Source organism: Pristiophorus japonicus, chromosome 8, assembly GCF_044704955.1.
Source record: "Pristiophorus japonicus isolate sPriJap1 chromosome 8, sPriJap1.hap1, whole genome shotgun sequence".
In the NCBI taxonomy this organism is placed as follows: Eukaryota; Metazoa; Chordata; class Chondrichthyes; family Pristiophoridae; genus Pristiophorus; species Pristiophorus japonicus.
Window position 1 is genome coordinate 177,481,586 of NC_091984.1, and position 8,501 is coordinate 177,490,086.

At 42.5% G+C, this 8,501-nt stretch overlaps 1 long non-coding RNA gene across 1 annotated transcript; it reads right to left on the reverse strand.

Annotated features, from left to right (window-relative positions):
- Positions 1 to 5,544: 5,544 nt before the first annotated feature.
- LOC139268230 (uncharacterized) lies at positions 5,545 to 8,046 on the reverse strand. The gene is made up of 3 exons (XR_011593993.1): positions 7,958 to 8,046; positions 7,649 to 7,812; positions 5,545 to 7,543 (listed from the first exon to the last, which is right to left on the reverse strand). It is a non-coding gene; the product is annotated as an uncharacterized lncRNA (long non-coding RNA).
- Positions 8,047 to 8,501: the final 455 nt, after the last annotated feature.

Genomic DNA, 8,501 nt, shown 5'->3' on the forward strand with positions numbered 1-8,501 from the left:
CCAACAACCCTCAAGAAGCTCAACACCATCCAGGGCAAAGCACCCCACTTGATTGGCATCCCATTCACCATCTTAAACATTCACTCCATCCACCACCGGCACAGTGTGTTTGCAGTGTGCACCATCCACTAGATGCACTTTAGCAACTCACCAAGGTTTCTTCGACAGCACCTCCCAAACCCGCGACCTCTATCAGGTAGAAGGACAAGGTCTGAAGGTGCATGGGAACACCACCACCTGAAAATTCCCCTGCAAGTCACGCATCATCCTGACTTGGAAATATATCGGCGTTCCTTCATTGTCACTGGATGAAAATCCTGGAATTCCATCTCTAACAGCACTGTGGGAGTACCTTCACCTCACGGACTGCATCGGTTCAAGAAGGCGGCTCGCCACCACCTTCTCAAAGGCAATTAGGGATGGTCAATAAATGCTGTACTTGCCAGCGATGCCCACATTCTGTGACTGAATTAAAAAAAGATTCCTGAGGACTGAAAAGTGTCTGAAATTTCAGATCAACCAACACCACTAAGAGCAGATTACATGTTCATTCATTCATTTTCCATTTGTGGGATGTTACTGTGCACAAATTGTCTGCTGTATTTGCCACAGAACAGCAGTAAGTGAACTTAAACAGTAAGTAGCTCTGAACTCACATCTTTCTCTAGTTTCTCTCCCATTGCCCCTCATGCCCTTTCTGAGCTCATCTTGTCCATGAAACACACCTCTTGCTCCCTCAACCTTATTCACACCAAACTGCTGACCACAAACTTTCCTACCTGACCCCCATGTTAGCTAATAATTTAAACAGTTCCCTTTCCTCAGATACTGTCCTCCTCGCCTTCAAACATACTGTCATCGTCATCAAAATTTCCTGGATTCTGGGATGGTCCCAGGAGATTGGAAAACTGCAAATTTAATGCCCCTATTTAAAAAAGGAGGCAGACAAAAAGCATGAAACTATCGACCAGCCTAACATCTGTTGCTGGGAAAATGCTGGAGTCCATTATTAACGAAGCATTTGGAAAAGCATAATTCAGTCAAGCAGAGTCAGCATGGTTTTATGAAAGGGAAATCATGTTTGACAAACTTGCTGGACATCTTTGAGGATGTAACGAGCAAGGTGGATAAGGGGGAACCAGTGGATGTGGCGTATTTGGATTTCCAGAAGGCATTCGATACAGTATCACATGAGAGGTTACTGCACAAGATAACAGCTCATGGGGTTGGCGGTAATATATTAGCATGGATAGAGAATTGGCTAACTAACAGAAAACAGAGAGTTGGGATAAATGGGTCATTTTCTGGTTGGCAGACGGTGACTAGTGGGGTGCCGCAGGGATCGGTGCTGGGTCCTCAACTATTTACAATCTATTTTAATGACTTGGATTAAGGGACCGAGTGTAATGTAGCCAAGTTTGGTGATGTTACAAAGATGGGTGGAAAGCAAATTGTGAGGAGGACACAAAAAATCTGGAAAGGGATATAGACAGGCTAAATGAGTGGGCAAACATTTGGCAGATGGATTATAATGTGGGAATATGTGAGGTTATCCACTTTGCAGAAATAATAGAAAAGCAAATTATAATTTAAATGGAGAAAAATTGCAAAGTGCTGCAGTACAGAGAGACCTAGGCATCCCTGTGCATGAAACACAAAAAAATAGTATGCAGGAACAGCAAGTAATCAGGAAGGCACTTGGAGTGTTGGCCTTTATTGCAAGGGGGATAGAGTATAAAAGCAGAGAAGTCCTGCTACAACTGTACAGGGTAATAAGTGGAGTACTGCGCACAGTTTTGTTCTCCGTATCTAAGAAAGGATATGCTTGCATTGGAGGCTGTTCAGAGAAGGTTCACTAGATTGATTCTGGAGATGAGGGGGTTGACTTATGAGGATAGGTTGAGCCTATACACATTGGAATTCAGAAGAATGAGAGGTGATCTTATTGAAACATAAAATAATGAGGGGGCTCAACAAGATGGATGCAGAGAGGATATTTACACTCATAGGGGAAACTAAAACTAGGGGACATAGTCTTAGAATAAGTGACCGCTCATTTAAAACTGAAATGAGGAGAAATGTCTTCTCTCAGAGGTTTGTAAATCTATGGAATTCTCTGCCCCAGAGAGCTGTGGAGGTTGGGTCATTGAATATATTTAAGGTGGAGATAGACAGATTTTTGAGCGATAAGGGAATAAAGGGCTCTGGGGAGCGGGAAGGGAAGTGGAACTGAGTCCATGATCTGATCAGCCATGATCTTATTGAATGGCGGAGCAGGTTCGATGGGCCAAATGGCCTACTCCTGCTCCTATTTCTTATGTTCTTATGTTCTTATCACGCCCTCCACAGTAACCCACCCTGACACCTCTGTGCTTGCAAATTCCTGACCCTCCTCCAAAGTCTCACTTCTCTCCAAAGTCCTTGAATGTATTGTCACCTCCCAAACCCCTGCAACTCCATGCTAAAAGTGCTTCAATCAGATCTCTCTCTCCCCCCCCCCCCCAACAGTGCTAAAATGGCTGTTATCAAAGTCACAAGTTACATTCTATATGATGGTGACCTTGGTTAACTAATCCTCCTTAACCTTCTCGACCCGCTTTGACAAGGTTGACTGCTCCATCCACCTTCAATGCCTCCCTTCCATTATCCAGCTCAGTGGGACTGCCCTCACACAATTCCATTCCTGTTGATCCCTTCATAGCCAGACAATCTCCTGCAATGACTTCCTTTCCCACACCCTGGAGCTTTGACATCCCATAAGGTTCTATCCTTGGTCACGTCCTATTTCTCATCTAAATGTTGCCTCTCGGTGACATCATTCAAAAACACAATGTCAGATTCCACATGCACAGTGATGATACCCAGCTCTACCTCACCAGCACCTCTCTTGACCCCTCCATTACCTCTAATTTGTCATGATGCTTGTCCGACATTCGGTTTGGATCAGCTGCAATTTCCTCCATTTAAATATTGAGAAGACCTAAGCCATTGTCTTTGGTCCCCACTATTGACTCCGTTCTCTACCCATCGACTTCATTACTCTCCTGGCCACTGTCTGAAGCAGTATGAGACTGTTCATAACCTTAGCATCATTTTTGATCATTGAGATGAGCTTCCGGCCCCATATCTTCTCCATCACCAAGAACATTGATAACACACGGAATTGAAGGCAAATTATTGACCTGATTAGTAGATTGGTTAGGCGGTAGAAGACAGAGAGTAGTGATAATGGGTGTGTACTGAATTGGAAGGAAGTGACTAGTGATATCCCACAAGCATCTGTGCTGGGGCCTCAACTATTCACTATGTTTATTAATGACTTAGATAACACAATAGAGAATCACATATTTAAGTTTGCTGATGACGCAAATATTGTTCACATAAGTGTAGATGGGAGTATACAATTACAAAGAGATGTTGATAGATTAAGTGACGGGACAAAATTGTGGCCAATGGATTTCAAAACGGGTATGTGTGAGGTCAAAATAAAAACAGAAATACTCAGCAGTTCGGGCAGCATCTGTGGAGAGAGAAACAGAATTAACATTTCAGGTCGATGACCCTTCGTCAGAACTAAGTGTGAGGTCATCCATTTCAACTAAAAAAGCTAGAAACAGTGGAGGTCCAAAGAGATTTAGGGGTCCATGGACACAGATCACTAAAATGTAGTAGTCAGGTACAAAAATGAATCAAAAATGGAATGTTAGCATTTATAACTAGAAGGCTAGAATATAGACTGGGGGAAGTTTTGCTCCAGCTGTACAAAGCCCTGGTTAGACCATATCTGGAGTACTGCGTACACTTCTCAGTAATGCACCTTAGAAAGTATATATTAGCTTTGGAAGGAATGCAGCGCAAATTCACTAGAATGTTACCAGGGCTCCCAGGGTTAAATTATGAGGAGCGATTATAGAAACTATGCTTGTATTCCTTGGAATAAAAAAGGTTAAGGGGTGATTTGATTGAGGAATTTTTAAAAATAAAAGGATTGTTAAAGGAATTGGTAGGGTAGGTAGAGATAAACTTTTTCTGCTGGTGTGAGAGTCTAGGATCAGGGGACACAACCTTAAAATCCGTGCCAGGCCATTCAGGAGAGAAGTTAAAAAAACACTTCTTCACACAAAGTGTGGAATTCTTCTCCCACAAAAATGGAATGGCAAAACAGGCTCGAGGGGCTGAATGGTCTACCCCTGTTCCTAAATGTCTACGTTGCTATGACGACGTATCTTCTTAGGACAATGTAGGTGGATTATGAATGGATATGTTTAGTGCAATGTAACAGCATTTTTATTGCAGCGCTGGCTCTACGTGTAGATTCTAGTCATCGGCACCTCCCGAGCTGGAAATATTGTTCTGCTAGTAGGTGAAGGGCCATCCTGAATACTTTCGCAACCTGGGTATATAAAGGGGATCTACCTCCATGCGGCTTTAAACTCAGGTGGAGAGAAACTATTTCCTCCAGGGGGTTTCACATATTTCTCTCCGGACTTAGGTTAGACCGGACTCCGGATTTATTCAGTAACTTCAGTGCTTTTGCGCATCTGTGTAAAGTTACAGTGTGTATGCACTGAGACTTTCTGCGTTATGCTAAACATTTATGCAAAAATTAATTATTGTTAATGAAATATTAGACAATCACGCACACGAATGTTCTGTTTTGACTGATAAATATTAATAATTTGCAGTCTGTGGCGAAGCGAAGGCATTCACCACTGGCCCCGAAGTAAGCTTCACACAAAGATCTCGCAATCTCTGTGACAAGAACTTTGGGATTTTCGACACGTAATTCAAAGCAGTGGAGTGCAGCGGAAATGCTGTGCGAACTGCTGTGACATCAACAAGCTGTCGGCGCAGCCACTCAAATGCAGAATTCTCACAGACAGCGAACGAGGAAGTGAGAAAGCAATTAAAATTCTAACTTTAAAAATGTTAGAGAGCAAAAAAGATTGGGACTCTCACATGGAGAAAAGGCAAGCCTGAAATAAAGATGAACAAACTTTAAAAAAAATGTTTTTTAAGTTTCTTCAAAGTTGTAAGTTTTATTAAAATGTATACACTTGACACTGAACAAAATTAAAATGAGTATTTCAGGCCCATAACATTTGTTTAGCAATTAATACGCTGTTAAAACCTCAGTTACACCTAATGCCTTTGGGTCTAACTTTTAATGAGGAATTTAACAGCGTAATTACTGCTGAAGAGCTTAGCTTTTCGTCAGTTTCCCTGACTTGAGTGATTACACTGATTGCCGCCTCTGTGGGAGGGGGAGGGCACAGTGAAGCTGGGAGCAATGAACGACAGACCCCAACTTCAGGATTTCCGCATGCGCCTGCACCAAATCCCGAAGTTGCGGTCAGTTTCAAAGGCGGAATGAAGGTAAACGCTGCAGTTTCACATCCATCCAGATCACAAATTTTGGGCAAATTTATTTCGTCTCAAGGGCAATTAGGGATGGGCAATAAATGCTGGCCTAGTTAGCGGCGCCCATATCCCGTGAATTAATTAAAAAAATTATATTTTCAAAATAGAATTAAAAGCAGCAGAAAGTTTGATGTAAATCAATATTATTTAATAGATACATGCGTATAAATAAGTGCAACATTCGTGTAATGGAAATGTCGTCAACGATATATTTGACTAAACAGCTAGCAATACAAGAGGAAGTATTCTGTTAACCAGATACATTCAAATGGTGCACAGCACTCGAGTTTATCTCCAAGTGTACTTTCCAAAACACACTCATTTGCTCAACTGTGAAGCTCTTGTTTAGAATATACCATATGGATCATTCAATGTATCTATGACTTTCCCTTCTGATTTATACTGCATTCAACACATATAAATTAACCCCTTGACTACCTCCGTGGAATGGCTACACGGGCGAAAACGAACACTAAAATACATTCACAGAATGCCGAGAATAAGCGGGACACCAGCAGATCCATATATTTCTGTATTTCACTTTGATGAAGTTATTTAAAATAAATATATTTCTACTGTACCGGTTTTGACTGGTTATAGTGGATACAATTAATTTAACCTTGTGGAAAGGTACAAACTCTCTCCAGTGAGACTGGCCAGCTCCACCCTGACATATTTGAAAGAGAGCAACACCGAGATTTCCCTTGCATAGTTGCCCGGTATCTCGTCCCACAGACAGCATCTATTCAGTCTGAAGGCGCGCATGTATTGATCAGGAAATCTGCAGATAATTTAGAGCGCAGATACATTTTATTATCGTCCAACATTAGATATTCTGATGAGCGTTTCTCTATTCATTCTTAATTTGACCGACGGTGTATTGGTAGACCGCAGCACTCAGTGATTAATCAGTTAAACCTTTCACAGAAAGATGCAAATAATTTTCAACAAGAACAATCACTTTCCATCCCTGGCATACTTTGGCAGGGATCTTCACGGAGGGATTTCTCCTAGACTATTGTTTGCCGTTATTCCGACTACTGTACATATTCACTGTGAACATACAGATATATTACTGAGAAACTCTACAAATATTGTAGAACACAGGTCACATATTGTGACATTGCACAGGCAAGGATCTGAATATCCCTTTAACAAGCTGCTTCAATATGAAGACCTGACTGTAATCATTAACTGGTTCCTGTTAACACTTTCAATTCCACAGCGGCGCGATCACACCGCGGTTACATAGAAATACAGGATTCTCTCAAAAAAACTGAGAAGAAATGAAACACCAATAATCAATTTATAAAACTGATGCTTAGGACGTTTCTCTTTTTCAAATTAACTGTTGTACAGGGTCTGTCTGTACTCACGTTACAAAATACAGTGCTCACTTTTCTATCAAAAATATTAATTATACTTAGCAACACAAATCGTGTATCACTTCTGGTATACATAAACAGGGTGAATATGGAAACATGCATCCTACACATATAGCTTCGTAGACGTTACTATACTGAAATAGGCCGTTCGGCCCACCAGTCCGTGTTGGCGGTTACCCACCACGCGGGCAAAAAGCAAGCATCTCCAACAATAGGACATTCCCTCGCTGCTACACTGAAGTGTCAGCCTAGATTATGGGCTCAGGTACACAATGGGATCTGGGTTCACGACCTTTGAGTTCAGAGGTGAAAATACTACGATCTCAGCCAAGCGGACACTCCAACTACTGTCTATATTCACTGTGAATATATAAACGTGCAGTGCTGAGAAACTCTACAAATATTGTAGAACACGGTCACATTTATGAAATTACACAGGAAAACTGTCCGTCTCCTTCAATGTGAAGGTATTAATGTCGCTGCTTCCATTCTGGAATACTGTTTGACACCAGGATACAGCTCTAGTGCTCTGTATTGTGCAACTATTAGCTCCTCCGTTCTTGCAAATGTCCCAAATGTTTCAGCTCCGCCAGCACCCTCCGGGATAGATTTTGAGAACGCGTTTCATGAGTTTTCTTTTCTAAGGTGAGTGGAGCGGATAGAACGCGTTGGTCCTCGTTTCGGCAGCCTCGAGATTCGCCCACTGTAATCGCGATGCGGAGTCACTGGGAATTCAGCTGAAATACAAGAACAGCACGGGTCAGAAATATTCTGATTGGGGCACAATAAACTGATTTCGAAGGCATTCTTTATAATTGTGTGTAAGAGACTCGATCCCTTACCGAGGACGTGCTGCTGATTGGAAGATTTCAGGTAATCCCCTCTCATCTTCAGCACAACATATATCTAAAGGCTTGAATCTGCGGATGTTCCTGAATCTCGCTCGAGTCCAATCTCTGAACGGATGTTGCGGAGCCCACCCGATCTCCATCACTGTTCTCAGCAACTGAAAAATAACAACACATTTTAGTAACTCGGTGCAAATATCAGGAGATCTGACTACATACAATTAAATGTATACAATGGATTTCAAGAGCGGATTACACAATTAGTTGTGAATCCAGCTCTTTTAAAATATTTTTCTCGCTTACCCTCTATGGTCTTCACATGTCAGCGATATTCTTACAGCCACTCCTTGGACGCTCCACAGTGGAGCTTTGAACAGGTACCTGACAGGCCCTGTCTGCTGCGGCTCTGTCCAAAGTCTCCTGTATTTATAACTCCGAATGGACAGGGAGAAGCGTGAGTCCGCGTTTCCCAGCGTTTCCCACACTCAACAGCAAATCGTTGCTGTCAGGGCAACAAAGGCCAAAGTGTTTCTCTCTGAATGAGGAATTATCCACAGTTTGACTTACTGTTGGGGCCGAGACTCAGGAGACCATCTGGAGAGCTGGAATGAGTCAGTAATCCCGGGCCAGTGGGGCTGGTGTAAGGTTGTGGGAAACAGAGATAAGCTCCCCCTCCCCACGCCCCGCCCCGCCCACCACCCATACCACCGAGTAGAGAAGGACAACAGTGGCGAACATCTGTCTCATTCAGCTCGTTCTCTTTAAACATGGTTTGGCGTGGCGAGTGATTTACAGAGCGAGCAGAAGTTTTAAAGTAAACATAATAGAATTTCCTGAGAATTACACT